The sequence below is a fragment of the Crinia signifera genome, chromosome 4 (genome assembly GCF_055691185.1).
Source record: "Crinia signifera chromosome 4, ASM5569118v1, whole genome shotgun sequence".
Taxonomy (NCBI): domain Eukaryota; kingdom Metazoa; phylum Chordata; class Amphibia; order Anura; family Myobatrachidae; genus Crinia; species Crinia signifera.
In genome coordinates, this window is record NC_139220.1 from 9,886,692 (window position 1) to 9,903,229 (window position 16,538).

At 47.9% G+C, this 16,538-nt stretch overlaps 1 long non-coding RNA gene across 1 annotated transcript in view; it reads left to right on the forward strand.

Annotated features, from left to right (window-relative positions):
* The first annotated feature begins 271 nt into the window (after positions 1-271).
* Positions 272-16,538, forward strand: part of LOC146072221 (uncharacterized) — a 121,446-nt gene continuing 105,179 nt past the window's right edge. Inside the window, exon 1 of the long non-coding RNA XR_014472994.1 lies at positions 272-390. This is a non-coding gene — a long non-coding RNA (uncharacterized LOC146072221). The remainder of the gene's footprint in view (positions 391-16,538) is intronic.

Below are 16,538 nucleotides of genomic sequence, written 5' to 3' on the forward strand. Positions count from 1 at the left end.
CCTTACCCCAACCACAGGGGGCATTACCTCTCCGGACTCTGGTAAGCACTGCTAAAGAACTCGGCTCTAGCCTCCTGCTGCTGCCCGCCCCGTACCCGGCCGGCCAGCACCAAACTGGCCAACACGAGTACACGTGACTCGAGTCTTTCGCGCCCGTTCCACGCGCAGGCAGACTCCTTCCAGGGGGGGCGGGACCCGGCACTGTCAGGAGCCAATCGTGGATTTGCAAAGACACCCCGGCGTCTCGCTAATTGGCTGCATTCCTGTCACTCACCAAGCAACTTCCAATTTGGCAGCGTGACATGTACTGCTCCCGTCACCCGGTCACCGTGGTGTACTACTGTCTGTGTACAGGAAGATGGCGGCTGTGGCAACACCGGGCTCTGCAGGGTAAGTGGTGGTGGCTGGTGGGTGTTTCATGCGTCATGTGAGGTATGAGGGTCACACATGTGGCCTTTGGAATGTATCAGATCACCTATCACTGAAAATGAATTACAAAATTACCTAGTTGGTAAAACTAGCACACAATTGAGAAATGGTTTATTACATAGCGATAAACTAACTTCCCCTGTAGACTTCCCGGTAGTAATTAATCCTAACCCCACCCACAGCCTAGCCCTCCACTTACTGCCTAACCCTTCCTCCCCCTAACTGCACCCCACAGCCCAATCCTCCCCCCTTACTTCCTAACCCTTCCTTACCCTAACCCCTTCCCACAAACTAACCCTCCCCCCTTAGTGCCTAACCCTTCATCTGCTTAACCCCTCCCCACAGCCTAACCCTTCCGCCCCCTAACCCCACCCACAGCCTAACTCTCCCCCCTTAGTGCCTAACCCTTCCTCCGCTTAACCCCTCCCCACAGCCTAACCCTCCCCCTTAGTGTCTAACACTTCCTCCCTCTAACCCCACCCACAGCCTAACCCTCCCCCCTTTAGTGCCTAACCCTTCCTCACCCTAACCCCTGCCCAGAGCCTTACTCTTCCTTACCCTAACCCCACTCCAAAGCCTAACCCTCCCCCTTAGTGCCTAACACTTCCTCACCATAACCCCACCCACAGACTAACCCGCCCCCGTTAGTGCCTAGCCCCACTCACAGACTAACCCTCCCCCTTAGTGCCTAACCCCACGCACAGCCTAACCCTCCCCCTTAGTGCCTAACCCTTCCCCATAGCCTAACCCCTCCCCATAGCCTAACCCTCCCCCCTTAGTGCCTAACCCCTCCCCACAGCCTAACCCTTCCTCCCCCTAACCCCTTCCCACAGCCTAACCCTCAGCCCTTAGTGCCTAACCCCACCCACAGACTAACAATCCCCCTTAGTGGCTAACCCTTCCTCACCCTAACCCCTCCCCACAGCCTAACCCCCCCCCCCTTAGTGCCTAACCCTTCCTCACCCTAACCCCTCCCCACAGCCTAACCCTTCCTCCCCCTAACCCCACCCACAGCCTAACCCTAAACCTACCTCCCTCTAACCCCACCCACATCCTAACCCTTCCTCCCCCTAATCCCACCCCACAGCCTAACCCTTCCTCCCCTAACCCCACCCACATCCTAACCATTCCCCCTTGGTGCCTAACCCCACCCACAGACTAACCCTCCCCTTAGTGCCTAACCCAACCCACAGACTAACCCTCCCCCTTAGTGCCTAACTCCACCCACAGCCTAACACACCCCCTTAGTGCCTAACCCTTCCTCCCCCTAACCCCACCCCACAGCCTAACCCTAAACCTTCCTCCCCCTAACCCCACCCACATCCTAACCCTTCCTCCCCCTAACCCCACCCCACAGCCTAACCCTTCCTCCCCCTAACCCCACCCCACAGCCTAACCCTAAACCTTCCTCCCCCTTACCCCACCTACATCCTAACCCTCCCCACTTAGTGCCTAACCCTTCCTCCCCTAACCCCACCACAGACTAACCGTCCTCCTACAGCCTAACTTTGCTTCTCAGTATTTCTATACTAAATGGACCACATGCCCAGGAGAGCGAATAGGGGGCCCTCTGGGCGCAGTATTAGCGCTCAGGGTCGCATTGCCGAATGCAGTCACTTCAGGTGAATGTATTATCTGTCACAGGTGACCCTGTCATGTGCTGAGTGGCTATCTGGGCTGCTGCACATGCATGTTCCCCGCTAACCGCCATGCACAGCCTTTTCCGGCGGCAGGTTCCTGGGGAACCCTGATGGAACGACGCCCAAGATGTGTAGCCTGTAGGCTATAATGTACTTTTGCTATCTGTAGATGGAGGCAGCTGCAGGGCCAATACCGGAATTGCATGGTATATGGTCATTAGGTTGACCCTGTGAATGTCAACATACATTAGGTGGACAAGGTCTGAATGCTGACACAAGCATTAGGTCGACAATGGAAAGGTCAAAAGGTGACATGAGTTTTTCACATTTATTTTGAGTCAACATGTGCTGACAGGCGGTATTTCATCCACTACGGCGTGATGGGAGGATATAATAGTGTGCCAAGCGACGTGAGGCACCGTGCCCAAAGCATGGTGAGCACAGTGGTACACTTAGATGGTGTCCATGTCGACTATGTTGGCATTCGGGACACATTTTTTTTTTAAACTCATCGACCTTTTGACTGTCAACCGACAGACCCTGTTGACTTTAGTCATGTCGACCTTTTGACTGTCCACCTTCTGTATGAGTCGACCCAATGACCATACCCGATCGCAGCCAGTATCTTCATGCATCCATGTAATATTTGCTTCTAACCCCTGAAAATGGATGTCTTGGGGAAAATAGTCACAAATATTACTTTATAAATGGGCCCCTAAATCTTTGGAGGCCATTTCCCCTCTTTAGAGCATAATGTGCAGCAGTAAAGACATTCTGCTGAAAAACATTTATTTTTGTCGCATTTATAACTTATTTTTACAACTCGGCCATGTTTTTTGTGGTTGCTTGCGCATTATTTTGCAATGTACGAATATCTCCGACTTGTAGCTGTTTAAGGTGTGTACACACTTGTACAATCATGACTATATTACAATTTAGACTATCTGCATACAATTTAGACTATATAGTGCAGATCTGCACTATATAGTCTATGCAGCCAAGACTTTCTGGCTACGATACGGGATTGCATCGGGATTGTGCGATCTGCCTGAGATCCAGATGAGATTTTGACTATGTAGTCAAAATCTCATGCACATTGTACAAGTGTGTACACACCATTAGACTGACAACCTGTTTAATGTAAGGTCGCGTCTTAAGCAGGCCACGGGGTGTGAACGGATCGCCGCTGGAACACGACTCTCCCTTCATTACCAATATCCATGGGTCAGCTGCTCAGCCCTCCAGAGGGCGATGCACGCAGACGGGTGCTGTGGGGACAGGACAGCAACGTTTTTCCATGTGCGCCGTACTGACCACGCAGTACAAAATGGCAGCGTGACAACAGTAACACTTAATATTCTGACATTACATAATTTGGGAAGGACCGGTAACCTTCCAATAACCCCATTTCTCCCTAACCCAAATAAACACAAGACAATGTGTATGCAGGAACCGGGCCACAGCTATTGTATGACTCAAACCAAACACTGTAGATGATGTGACTCAATCACAGGAGAAAGGCCGCAGACTTGCCATGACCTGGGTAACTGCAGATTTTATGGCACTTATCACGTGGGAAAATTCAGGAACTTAACGGTGGTCGACACAGCAAGTACAGCATGGACAGTGAACACCTTAAAGTGATGTAAGGAAATGACAATCTTCTCAGTGACACCATAGCAAGTGCCCAACCCACTAACAGCTAATATTCCAATTATTATGCCTATGACTGTCCAATAGAGGCCAGGTTTCTAACCTTGTTTCCGGAGACATCTAATCTCATCGTACGCAGTGTGGTCTCAGCTGACCTTCAAGCAACACAATTGACATCATATTTATAATGTACTATTCTGTATGTTAAATTATCTATATTGTTTAATAAAAGCCTGGGAATAAAACCCGATGGTAAGAATTCCAAATAAAAGATAAAAGACTATTTTTTTTAATTAGCTTTCATCTTACAAATCATCATCTCCTTTGCAACACCTCTCTGGAAGGCAAACAAATATGACTGCCATGAGCTCTCAGCAACATTCCATGTGATGGCAAAAGCCGTACAGAGGAAGGATGTTACAGTGGATGCAAAGCTCAGAGGAGCATGCCTAAGCCTCTCTGCTCACAACATTGTGTGTAGTATGACAATGGTTGCCATAGCAATCGCCAACTATGTGTGGAAATCATCAATCATTATGAGTTCTTAAAAGAGACAAGCCAGCCTGCTAAAGCAATCTATGTTCTAAAAACACAATTTATATTTTACGGCGCTGTGGAGTATATCAGTGCAACATAAAGAATAACGAAAGGCCCATTTTCTTTGCAGGTGCAGCAAATATAAACACTACATACTGCAGCGCATAACGCGTTTGCAAAGGTAGGTAGATTGGGATGGGCAAAGAGCTTTCTCCGGTTCTTCCCCGAGCTAAGAGACACTCATTCATGTAAGTACAGTAACACCTCCGGCCTCAGCATAAAGTTCTGCAGCAGCTGAAACGTCTGATTTCCAGAATCTGCCTTTGCCGAGTGAAGGAGCGTGTTTATCCAACCCTGCTTGTGTACACAGTGGAAGTGTGAGGGCTTCTGTTGGCTCGACTGCCGGGCCAGCGAGAATTATTTGCAACCACCCACAGCACAGCTAGGCTCTGCAAGCAGGGATTAATAATGCACATTACTGTATGTCGTTCAGAACTGCCCAGCCAGACCTTCACCCCCCCCGAACTGCAGAGCATTGTGCAGGCAACATGGACCCTGGTACTGGTGGGCTGCATGGGGAAAAAGGTGGGTGAGGGGGTAATATGGCATCCAGAGATGGCGAGGGGAAATCGGAGCAGAACCTTCAGGAAATCCCATCCTGTGTGATTTACAACCTTCCCTCCCAAGGGTGACCTCACTGCACACGATAAATAGCGCTGTGTATATAGTACATGGGGGCAGGGGGCTCACCCCTATTTATAGAATCTATTCCTGGCTCCTGGCAGCTGTCTCTTGTTGTCTTTTCTCCCTCCCCAGATGTATGTTGGATACAATTTACCTCTCATCACTCACGGCCGGCTGTGCCAGTACCCAGCGTCCAGAACAAACAGCAGCACAGAGGGAGCGAGCGCACGGAGAGGCAGATCACACAAACATATACAGACTTATACATAGCCTGTGGGGACGGGTTATATACACTAGGAACACACTGGGCAGATGGAGTTACACCATTATATAACAGATAAATACACAGGCCGCTGCCAAGAGTTCCCGCAATGGGTATGCAGGGGTGCAAGGAGGGTCTTCGGGGGAGATTCTCAGCCAGGAGATGTATCCAACCAACTAACTGAGCTCATTTCAAACCACACCCTGTGGAGATGTCCAGGAAAGTCAGCAGAGATTTGCCGAGGTGATCAACGGTAGCGTTCGATGGTCGGTGACACGTTGCCATGAATTCAACCAGCCTTTCATTGGGCCAGCCGTTGGACTTCTAAAACATTTACCTCCAGAGGCTTGTCGTTTTGATTGTGAGGTGTAGGACGCTTGATAGTGATATTTAGCAGGTTTTTGGGAGACTGGCCTATCTAGAGACCAAGACAAACCTTATTCAGTCATGCGCAATGCCGATATTCGGTGAATTGCGTGTGCATCTTAGTGCCCTGCACAGGTTCCAAGGCACCTTGGCGAAACGCACGTAAAAAAAGACCAGGACATTGCTGAAAGATTCCTGTCTCATATGTCCACTGTCTCGGCATCCTGGACTGCGACCTCACTTGCAACTACCAAGTTTACGCCCTCTCCTATCCAGGTCACTTCCACCTTCATAGTGTTAGCAAGTGGAATGGGAACCGGTCTGCATAGTGTCTCTGGACTTAAGGTGCCCATACACTAGTAAGATTTATCTTCAGATCTGGCTGGTTGGAACAAAAACATGGTTATGGATGAGTGACAGTTTGTCAGTGTTCCAGCATTTCCAAGCAAATGGTCAACTGTCATTTGCTCTCATCCATAACCATGTGTTGGTTCCAACCAGCCAGATCTGAAGATAAATCTGCGTGTGTATGGCCACCTTGGACCCTTTATTACACTAAAGGCAACAATGATCCTCATCCACTCATTGCTCATCTCTAGACTGGTCTACTGTGACCTCTAAAATTACCTCCCTGACTCCTGCCACCCACACTCTAAATTGTACTCAATGCTGCTGCCTGGCCCATCTTCCACTCCAAACACTGTACACCTAGCTTACATAGTGGTCTATAGGCCCCCACACACTAGAACAATTTTTTGTCCGATTTCCGACCGATCATCCGATATATCACCCGATTTTTATCGATAATCGGCCGATTATTGCCCATTATCGGTAAAACCCGGCCGAAATAACGGGCGATCGGTCGGAAATCGAACAGTCGGCCAAAAAATTGTTCTAGTGTGTGGAGGCCTTATGTACTAAGTCAATAAGCACCTAACAGCCATGTTACAGGCTGTGTTTGATGAAACTGGCTGGTTGGTACTTTATCTCTCTCCACTTTATCTCTCGCCAAGGCTTGTGCATGTACCCCTTATTCCCTCACCCAAGCCTTGCATCTCGCTCCACATTTCCATCCTCACCCTTTGCTCTATTCCCCCCCCCCCCTCGCATCTCTTCCTAACCAATAACCTCTTCCTGCTCCGACCTCTTGGATCTTATTTGTGCCGCTGCCAACCACTGGTACTCTCTCCATCACTGTCTCAGACCTGTTGCCTTGCAAAGTCTATCAGATCTCGTCACCCTTGTCTATCAGCTCGCCTTTAGTAGATTGTAATCTCTCACAAGCAGGGCCTTCTTCCCACATACACTCTTCCTTACTTCATTTTTCTCTCTGTCCTTATAATATCCTGGCGCTGCCTGCTGCACTCATCTGTTACAGGTCTCCACCTGCTGGAAAGTAGGGATGGGGGAACTGGGTTAGGGATTTTCCGCACTCTGTATGGTCCCCTGTGTATCACTTGTTATGGGGATTCCAAAGTTGTCGCCTTATTGTAGCGGCGCGGGTGCTATCCAGGCAAATATCACGTCAGGTACATAACAGAAGAAGAGAAAAGGTTTTGCTCTATGGATGCACACCATATAATTGTAAATAATCTGACACACTTTAAAACTTAATAATCTTTATTTGAACGTTATTAAAACAAGTTTCCACAAATCCTGTGTCCTGTGACTTTGCAGTTATCATGGCTGTGTATAGGATATAAACATAGTAACATAGTAATTAAGGCTGAAAAAAGACGTTCGTCCATCGAGTTCAACCTATCTAACGTGTAACTACTGACGAGAGTAAGTCATAACTATAGGATTCCCTTAGTGGCCAAAAATGTGTCCAGTTTTGATTTAAATTCATTAACAGTAGTTGCTGTAACCACCCCACCGGCAATGAGTTCCAGAATGTTACTGATCTAATAGTGAAGAATCCTCTTCTTAATTCAGTAGGGAATTTCTTTTCCTCAAGCCGCAGTACATGCCCGCGTGTCCTAAGTATAGGCCTGTTAGTGACCAAATCATCTCCCAGTTCCATATGATTCCCAATCCTGTATTTGAACATACTAACATATCACCTCTCAACCTCCGTTTCTCCAGTGAAAACATTTTCAGCCTGGTTAACCTATCTTTGTATTCTAGTGATTCAAGACCTTTTACTAGCTTATTCGCCCTTCTCTATACCTGTTCCAATTCATTTATGTCATTTTTAAGGTGCAGTGCCCAGAACTAAACACAGTATTACAAGTGTGGTCTCACCAATGCCTTGTAAAGAGGCACTATCTCATTGGCATCCCTTGAACGCATTCCCCTTTTAATGCATTCCAGTGTCCTTTTTTTTTTTTTGCTGCTGCACTTGAGCAGTCTGCACTATTTATCATCTATAATAACCCCCAAGTCCTTCTCTACAGCAGAATTCCCTGTAATAACTCCATTTATTTTATTGCAATTTTACTCACTATGTCACTTCTAATATCATTAATGAATATATTAAACAAGGTGAGTCCCAATATTGAACCTTGCAGGGCTCCACTTTGGATCTTACCTCAGCTGGAATGTATGCCACTTACCACCACTATGTCTCCGATTGTGCAACCAGTTTTTAACCCAATTACAAATTTTATCTCCTAACCCAAAATTACCTAGTTTTATTAATATCCTTTTATGAGACACCGTGTCATAAACATTAGCGAAATCAAGCAGTATTACATCAACAGATTTCCCTAAGTCCAGCCCCCTACTAACTTCCTCATAGTCTGACATGATCTATTTTTGACGAACCCATGCTGAGCCTTACTTATCACCTTGTTCTGTTCTAAGAAATTTTGGATACTATCTCTTATTATTCCTTCTAATATTTTCCCCACAATGGACCTAAGGCTGAACGGTCTATAATTTTTAGGGTTAGTTTTGCTACCTTTCTTCCATATTGGTACTACGTTAGCTATGCGCCAGTCCCTTGGTACCGCCCCCAAGTTTTTTGATTCATCGAATATGAGATATAATGGTAGTGCTAAGACGGAACTCAATTATTTTAGTACTAGGTGATTCATCGCGCCCTTCGGGCGCTCTTCACACCGTCGTAAGGGGCTGCGCCCCCTTAATTTGTGAACGTTTGTATATGAGAAATATGGTTAGAATTGTATGAAAGATGCGGGAGGGGAGGGATTGCAGAGAATCGCGGGAGGGGGGTCGCGGGGTGGGTTGCCGCAAATCGCGGGAGGGGGGTTACGGGGGCGGGGGTTGCGGCGAATCATGGTAGGGGGGGTCGCAGGGGGTGTGCCGTGAATCACGGGAGGGGGGGTCACGGGGTGGGGTGCCGAGAATCGCGGGGGGGGGTGTGTGTGTGCCGTGAATCGCGGGAGTGGGGGTTGCGGGGGGGGGGGGGGTGACGCGAATCGCCACAAGAAAAAATCAACACAGAAAGGTCAACACATGTAAATGTTGACATAAGTGTGGCACTTCATTGGTGTCCATGTCGACACATGAGAATGAATATGAAAACATTCAAAAAATGAAAAAAAAAACTTCAAAAACTCATGTCAACCTTTTTCATTGTCGACCATAGCCATGTCAGTGTTTTCCATGTGCAATTTAATTCTGGAGCGAATCGCGGGGGGGGGGTGCCGCGAATTGCGGGAGGGGGGGTCGCGGGGGTGGGTGCCGTGAATCGCGGGAGGGGGGGTTACCGGGCGGGGGTTGCGGCGAATCATGGGAGGGGGGGTCGCGGGGGTGTGCCGTGAATCACGGGGTGGGGTGCCGAGAATCGCGGGGGAGGTGTGTGTGTGCCGTGAATCGCGGGAGTGGGGGTTGTGGGGGGGGGGGTGGGGGGGGGGTGACGCAAATCGCCACAAGAAAAAATCAACACAGAAAGGTCAACACATGTAAATGTTGACATAAGTGTGGCACTTCATTGGTGTCCATGTCGACACATGAGAATGAATATGAAAATATTCAAAAAATGAAAAAAAAAACTTCAAAAACTCATGTCAACCTTTTTCATTGTCGACCATAGCCATGTCAGTGTTTTCCATGTGCAATTTAATTCTGGAGCTGCCGCGAATCACGGGGGGTGCCGCGAATTGCGGGAGGGGTCGCGGGGTTGGGTGCTGCGAATCGCGGGAGGGCGGGGTTCACAGGGGTTCCGGTGGGGGGTTGCCGCGAATTGCGGGAGGTGGGGGGTCACGGGGGGTGCCGCGAATCGCGGGGGGGGGTTGCGGGGGGGTGTGACGCGAATCGCCACAAGAAAAAATCAACACAGAAAGGTCAACACATGTAAATGTTGACATAAGTGTGCCACTTCATTGGTGTCCATGTTGACACATGACAATGAATATGAAAACATTCAAAAAATGAAATAAATCTTCAAAAACTCATGTCAACCTTTTTCATTGTCGACCATAGCCGTGCCAGTTTTTTGCATGTGCCATTTAATCCTGGGGCTGCCGCGAATCGCGGGGGGTGCCGCGATTTGCGTGAGGGGGGGGGGTGCGTGGGGTGGGTGCCGCGAATCGCGGGAGAGCGGGGTTCATGGGGGTTCCGGCGGGGGGTTGCCGCGAATCGCCGGAGGGGGGGTTGCGGGGGGTGTGACGCGAATCGCCACAAGAAAAAAATCAACACAGAAAGGTCAACACATGTAAATGTTGACATAAGTGTGGCACTTCATTGGTGTCCATGTCGACACATGAGAATGAATATGAAAATATTCAAAAAATGACAAAAAAACTTCAAAAACTCATGTCAACCTTTTTCATTGTCGACCATAGCCATGTCAGTGTTTTCCATGTGCAATTTAATTCTGGAGCTGCCGCGAATCACGGGGGGGTGCCGCGAATTGCGGGAGGGGGGGTCGCGGGGGTGGGTGCCGCGAATCGCGGGAGGGCGGGGTTCACAGGGGTTCCGGTGGGGGGTTGCCGCGAATTGCGGGAGGTGGGGGGTCACGGGGGGTGCCGCGAATCGCCACAAGAAAAAATCAACACAGAAAGGTCAACACATGTAAATGTTGACATAAGTGTGCCACTTCATTGGTGTCCATGTCGACACATGACAATGAATATGAAAAAATTAAAAAAATTAAAAATAAATCTTCAAAAACTCATGTCAACCTTTTTCATTGTCGACCATAGCCATGTCAGTGTTTTGCATGTGCCATTTAATCCTGGGGCTGCTGCGAATTGCGGGGGGGGGGGGGGTGTGCCGCGAATCGCGGGAGGGGGGTCGCAGGGGGGGTGCCGCCAATCGTGCAAGGGGGGGTCGCGGGGGGGGTGTTATTTTTGCCGCGAATCGCGGGGGGTGTTTTTTCCGCGAATCGGGGGGGGGGGGGTCACGGGGGAGGGTTTGCCGCGATTCGTGGGAGGGGGGGGTCGCGGGGTGGTGGTTATGCCGCGAATTGCGGGAGGGGTCGTGGGGGGTCTTTTTGCAGCGAATCGTGGGAGGGGGGGTCGCGGGGGTGTTTTTGATGCGAATCGCGGTAGGGGGGGTCGCGGGGGGGAGCGGGTGTTTTTGACGCGAATCGCGGGAGGGGGGGCGCGGGGGGGGAGGTTTTGCCGCAAATCGCGGGAGGGGGGCGTTCACCTGGTGGCTGTGGAGTAGCAGTGCTGGGCAACATGGGAAGGCAGTGGGTGTCTGGCACTGTCTGTGGGCTCACTGGGCTGGTTCTCTGTCACATACCTCCCAACATGACCCTCTCCAGGAGGGACACAATGCTCTGTTTCTAGACTTCCCCTTAATGTATGATTGCCATCACCTGTTTTAAACAGGTTAATTTCTCAGAAAGGTGTTCAGCACAGATGAAGGCAATCACACATTAAGAGGAAAGTCCAGGAACAGAGCGTTATAGACACAGACACCCACTTTGAGTGACAGATGTAGCCAAATATATAGGAGATCCTAGGGTGTATTTTGTCCGTGCCAGGAGATTTGTTACTATTTAGGTTCTGTAATCTATTTTTGACTATTTCCTCTCTGAAAAATACAGTTTGGGAGCAGTCAGGAGCCGAGCATTTAATCTGTGGGAGATCTTCTGAAGATTCTTCCCTTGTAAATACCGAAGCAAAAAGTTCATTGAACAATTCCGCTTTCCCTTTTCCGTCTATTACCAGGGTACCCTGCTTATTTTCTAGTGGGCCAATATTTTCCTTCCTTAACCGTTTTCCATGCATATAACTGTAAAAATCTGCGGCTATTTTACATTGAGTCTCTAATTTAGCCATCTTGATTGTATTTTTACATTTCTTATTACATACTTTATATGCGGCAAATGATTTGGGTGTCCCATATTGTATAAGTTTTTGGGTCAGATGCACCAAACTTCAAAAAGTGTTAAGGTGCAGAGTGGTAAACTGCCAGCCAATCATCGCCTAACTGCCCGATTACAGGCTGGGTTTGAAAAATTAATGTAACTGGATGTTTATGACTCTACTTTATCACTTTTTATGCTTGGTGCTTCTGGCCCTATGTCTCATCCGTATCGTAATAGTTTACACTGTATATTCTATTATGGTGACACTGTACCTGTATATATACTCTGCGAGGTGCTGTGGACCCTTTGTGGCATGAAGAATGTTTAATATTAACAAATAACATTTATAATTATATATATATATATATATATATATATATATATATATATATATATATATATAAAAATAAAAAATGGATGTATATGTGTATGCTCCAGCATACCTCTGGAATGCCTGGAGCCATTTACACTAAACTTGGTACATATATGACAATCGCAAAAACAAAAATACTGTGGGGTAAGAAACCCCTAGAACCCCGTGGGGGACAAAAAAATGGGTCAGGTCACTACACAAAGTGGGTCATGGAAGCAAAGTTGCGTAACATAGAGGGGGTAGAGGACATTGCTTGGGTTCAGATTAGGTTCACGGCCACTTAGACTCCCAATCCCAACCCCACGGGGGCCCAAAAAGGGGTCTGGCCACTACACAAAGTGGGACGGGAAGCAACATATGGCAAAGTTGCATAAAATAAAGGGGGTAAAAGACATTGGGTCCAGGTTAGGTTCATGGCCACTAACGCCCACAATCCCGACACCGCCAAGGGCGCAAAAAGGGGTCTGGCCAGGGCCGGCACCACCACTAGGCAAACCTAGGGCGCCGGCCACTGGAGGGCGGTATTTCGCCCCCCCTTGCCGCCCGGGTACCTGTCCTGCGGCGCTGTGCGTATATAAAGCTGGCAGCGGGGGGTCCCGGCAGTCAATAAGAAATAACGAGCGCTATCCGCCGGGCTATGCGGAAGCGCTTCTGTTTTGGAAACACTGGCCGCACGCTGATTGGCTGAGATTCAGCCAATCAGCGTGCGCCTTGCGGCCAGTGTTTCCAAAACAGAAGCGCTTCCGCATAGCCCGGCGGATAGCGCTCGTTATTTCTTATTGACTGCCGGGACCCCCCGCTGCCGCCGCCGCCCCCAGCTTTATATATACACACAGCGCCGCAGGACAGGTACCTGGGCGGCAGACACCGGGGCGCCCCCACCCCGACTTGCCTGGGGCGCTCCGGTGCCTTGCACCGGCCCTGGGTCTGGCCACTACAAACTGGGTCAGGGATGCAAGATACTGCAGATTTGTGTAACATAAAGAGGGTAGAGGACATGAGGTTTAAGAAATAAAACCTGGTCATATCTGGGCATGGCCAGCGGGTAAGCTTAACACAAAAGAAAGATAATGTTCAAGTAATGCTAATTGCACAACCAAACACAGGCAACGCCTGGTACCACAGCTGGAAGCCTGGCCCAATGCCCCAACAAGTCCCACTGTGAAGGAGGTGGGGACAGACCTGGAAGAGAAGGACCGGATGCTAAGAATAGATTAATAGGTTAGATACATACAGATGGCACTTTCCATTCTATTGTTCTAAACTTTGTAGAGCGCTAAATTGGAGTGAGATAAAATACAGACCAATCAGCCCCCAACTGTTATTTTTTATAACACAGCCTGTAACAGGCACTTAGGAGCTGATTGGCTGCTACTTTATCTCAGAAGTGGGGCATAAATATCCAATTTTTAAGGCGATCCCTGTTTTTCCAATTATGCATAATGTATTTTTAATGTGTCTTAAGTTGGAACGAAGTAACGTTCCGCAGATCTCCATGGAAATTACTGCTACACAGAGAACGTGAGGCTCTAAGAGTTTCTGGATGGTTTTATTTATATTCTTATTTAAGAAAATAAACCGAATGCACCTGTGACCGCAGAGTATTAAAATGCGGCGTGAAACTCCGCGTACAATCAGAGCAAGCTCTTAAGCCTTGTTCTGCAAAGGAGAATGACATAATAAATAATTATTAATCGCAATAAATCAAAACATTTATATTGGAGACGCTGTGGCATTTACACCCTGACTTGTGCGTGTTGTGATAAAATTCTTCCCAAGGGGGAGCTCTTGAGTCAGTGTCTACATATCAGCTAGGCTGGGACAGGTCGTAAAATATTATCGTACAGATACAATGTGTCACTGGGGATTGCAAATCAATTACTGTTATGCAACATTACTGATAATAAACAAACACGCTGTGATGTGATATAATGTTGGATCACACAAGATCGCAATACACTCTCAAAACCACCTAAAAAGTCCTGGTTTATGGCTAAGATGGCTGACCCTAATGCCTGCAAAATCCATTTAAAATCATTCTGTTCATGAATTTATAAGCTTTTAATTATAATTTTCTAATTTGTGTAACATTCAACAAAAGTATTACCTCCAGCAAGCTTGGAAGCTTGGGTTTTAGATGTCTTAAGGAAGGCACCTCAGCAGTTACGTGCCGAACAACCAGACATGAAAGTAATGTGGAGGATTCAGACCAGGTTTAGGGAGCAGAAGCTAGGTGTGTAATCAGCAGCACCTGGGATGTCCTGCTATAAGGGTTTCCAGTGCAGAGTCACCTTGCTCTCGGTGGTGGAATATCTACCCGAGTGATAGGCCGCGGTGGTATAACATAGGGACAAGTGAAGCCTTTTAAGAGTCTGCTTTGCTGAGAGTGCCTGTGTGTTACTGCCTGCGATACCAACTGCAGATCAATTTAACCTGCTATGCTGTAAGCTGCTGTTGAGAATAAACAACAAAGTCGTCATCTGAGACCCTGTGTGTGATCCTCATCACAATAAAAAAAATATATATATATATATATATATATATATATAAAACGTAGAAGTCCATACATACACTGACCCAGACGGTCCAATGACAATGGTGTGACCAGTACAAGTAATTAAAAGAGTTTAATGAAGCTAAAAAAGCAACTCCATTAGAATCAGTAAGCAATATAGGCAGCAGGGCAGAGGAGATATGATTAATATGTTCAGATACAGGACTGGGAATCACATGGAACTGGGAGATGATTGGTCACTAACAGGCCTATACTTAGGACACGCGGCATGTACTGAGGCTCGAGGAAAAGAAATTCCGTACTGAATTAAGAAGAGGATTCTTCACCATTAGAGCAGTAACATTCCGGAACCAGGGGCGGATTTAGGGGTCAGGCTGCCACTATGCACAACTCTTTTGGCCGACCCCCCCCCCCCCCCCCTTATTAGGTGTGAGGGGGGCTGGGGGAGAGATGGGGGTAGATAGAGGGAAAGAGAGGAAAGAAGAGAGGAAGAGTTAGAGAGAGGTAGGGTAGTATATACTGCCTCTGTCTGCGGTGCTGAAGAGGGGAGAGCACGACTGCCCGCAGTAATATATTGAAAAGGGGAGGGATTGTCAGCTGACGCCTAAATAGGTGCGCCCCTAGGGCCGTGCCTCCCGGGCCTAGTGACAAATCCGGCCCTTCCTGGAACTCATTGCCAGTGGGGGTGGTTACAGCAACTACTGTTAATGAATTTAAATAAAAACTGGATGCATTTTTGGCCACTAGGGGAATCCTATAGATATGACTTACTCACGTCAGTAGTTACAAGTTAGATAGGTTGAACTCGATGGACTAACGTCTTTTTCAACCTTAATTACTATGTTACTAAGTTCTCTCTGAAAAATTACAGTTAGCAGCTGATTGGCTGGAGCCCCAATTATCATTCTTAATGAGTGATAACAAGAATGACTCGATAAATCTGACCCATTATTCATCACAGCAGCAAGAGTGTATCGCACGGCTGGTGCAGAGCAGCGCAAGGCCTTATTGCACACTGGTTGTACGGAATATGCACAGGATCTGAGCAACGCTGGGCCATACACAACTCAGTCTCATCCCCGCTTGCGGTTAGATTGGCGCCACTGGGTGGTAACGGGGCATTCACATGTCAGCTAAATTTAGCACGGGTGTGCCGTGTTGGCAGAACAGTTGGTTATGCATACCCTCTAACTGCACCTTTCTGGTCGGTACAATACCTTTTTTTATGGCCTGTACCGACCAAAATGGGCATTGTATCGGGTCTCCAACTGTCCATTGAAAGTAAAGACTACGCTCCTTTACCCGTGGACATGAACCTTTTCGAATTTGTACCGATTTCTGCCTACCAGACATTGGAGGGTATGGGCTGAGCAGAGTTGTGATTATGTGATAGTCCCCTGGTTTGCAGATTCACCTTTTCTATGTATAAAGGTAGTTTTAAGCCAAGCAAATGTATAGGGGCAATTTAGGCACGTAGATTCTTGCGAGGCAGCCTGTGCACAAATGTCAGCATCTTGTCCGCTGCCTGCAATATCGGTGCAATTACAGATGACTTACCAATGCATCGGCACCTCTGAGTTCACCTTTATCTGCAAAGAGAAACGCGGACGAGCACATAATGGTCCTACTTTCCTGGTCACCTGGCCTGCTCTATATCTATTTAGTGTTCCACCAAAGACACAGCTATTTATGCCTGAAAGTAAAAACCACATTTGCAGTTTTGTCTGTATATTGCAATTTTATTATTTATTAAGAAAAGAAAGAGGTCCTTTAAACAAATAACAGCTTTCTGCCACTCCCGCTGTAGCTGTTGGACTACATTTAAGGTTCTGATGCTGGACAAAAAGCTGAAA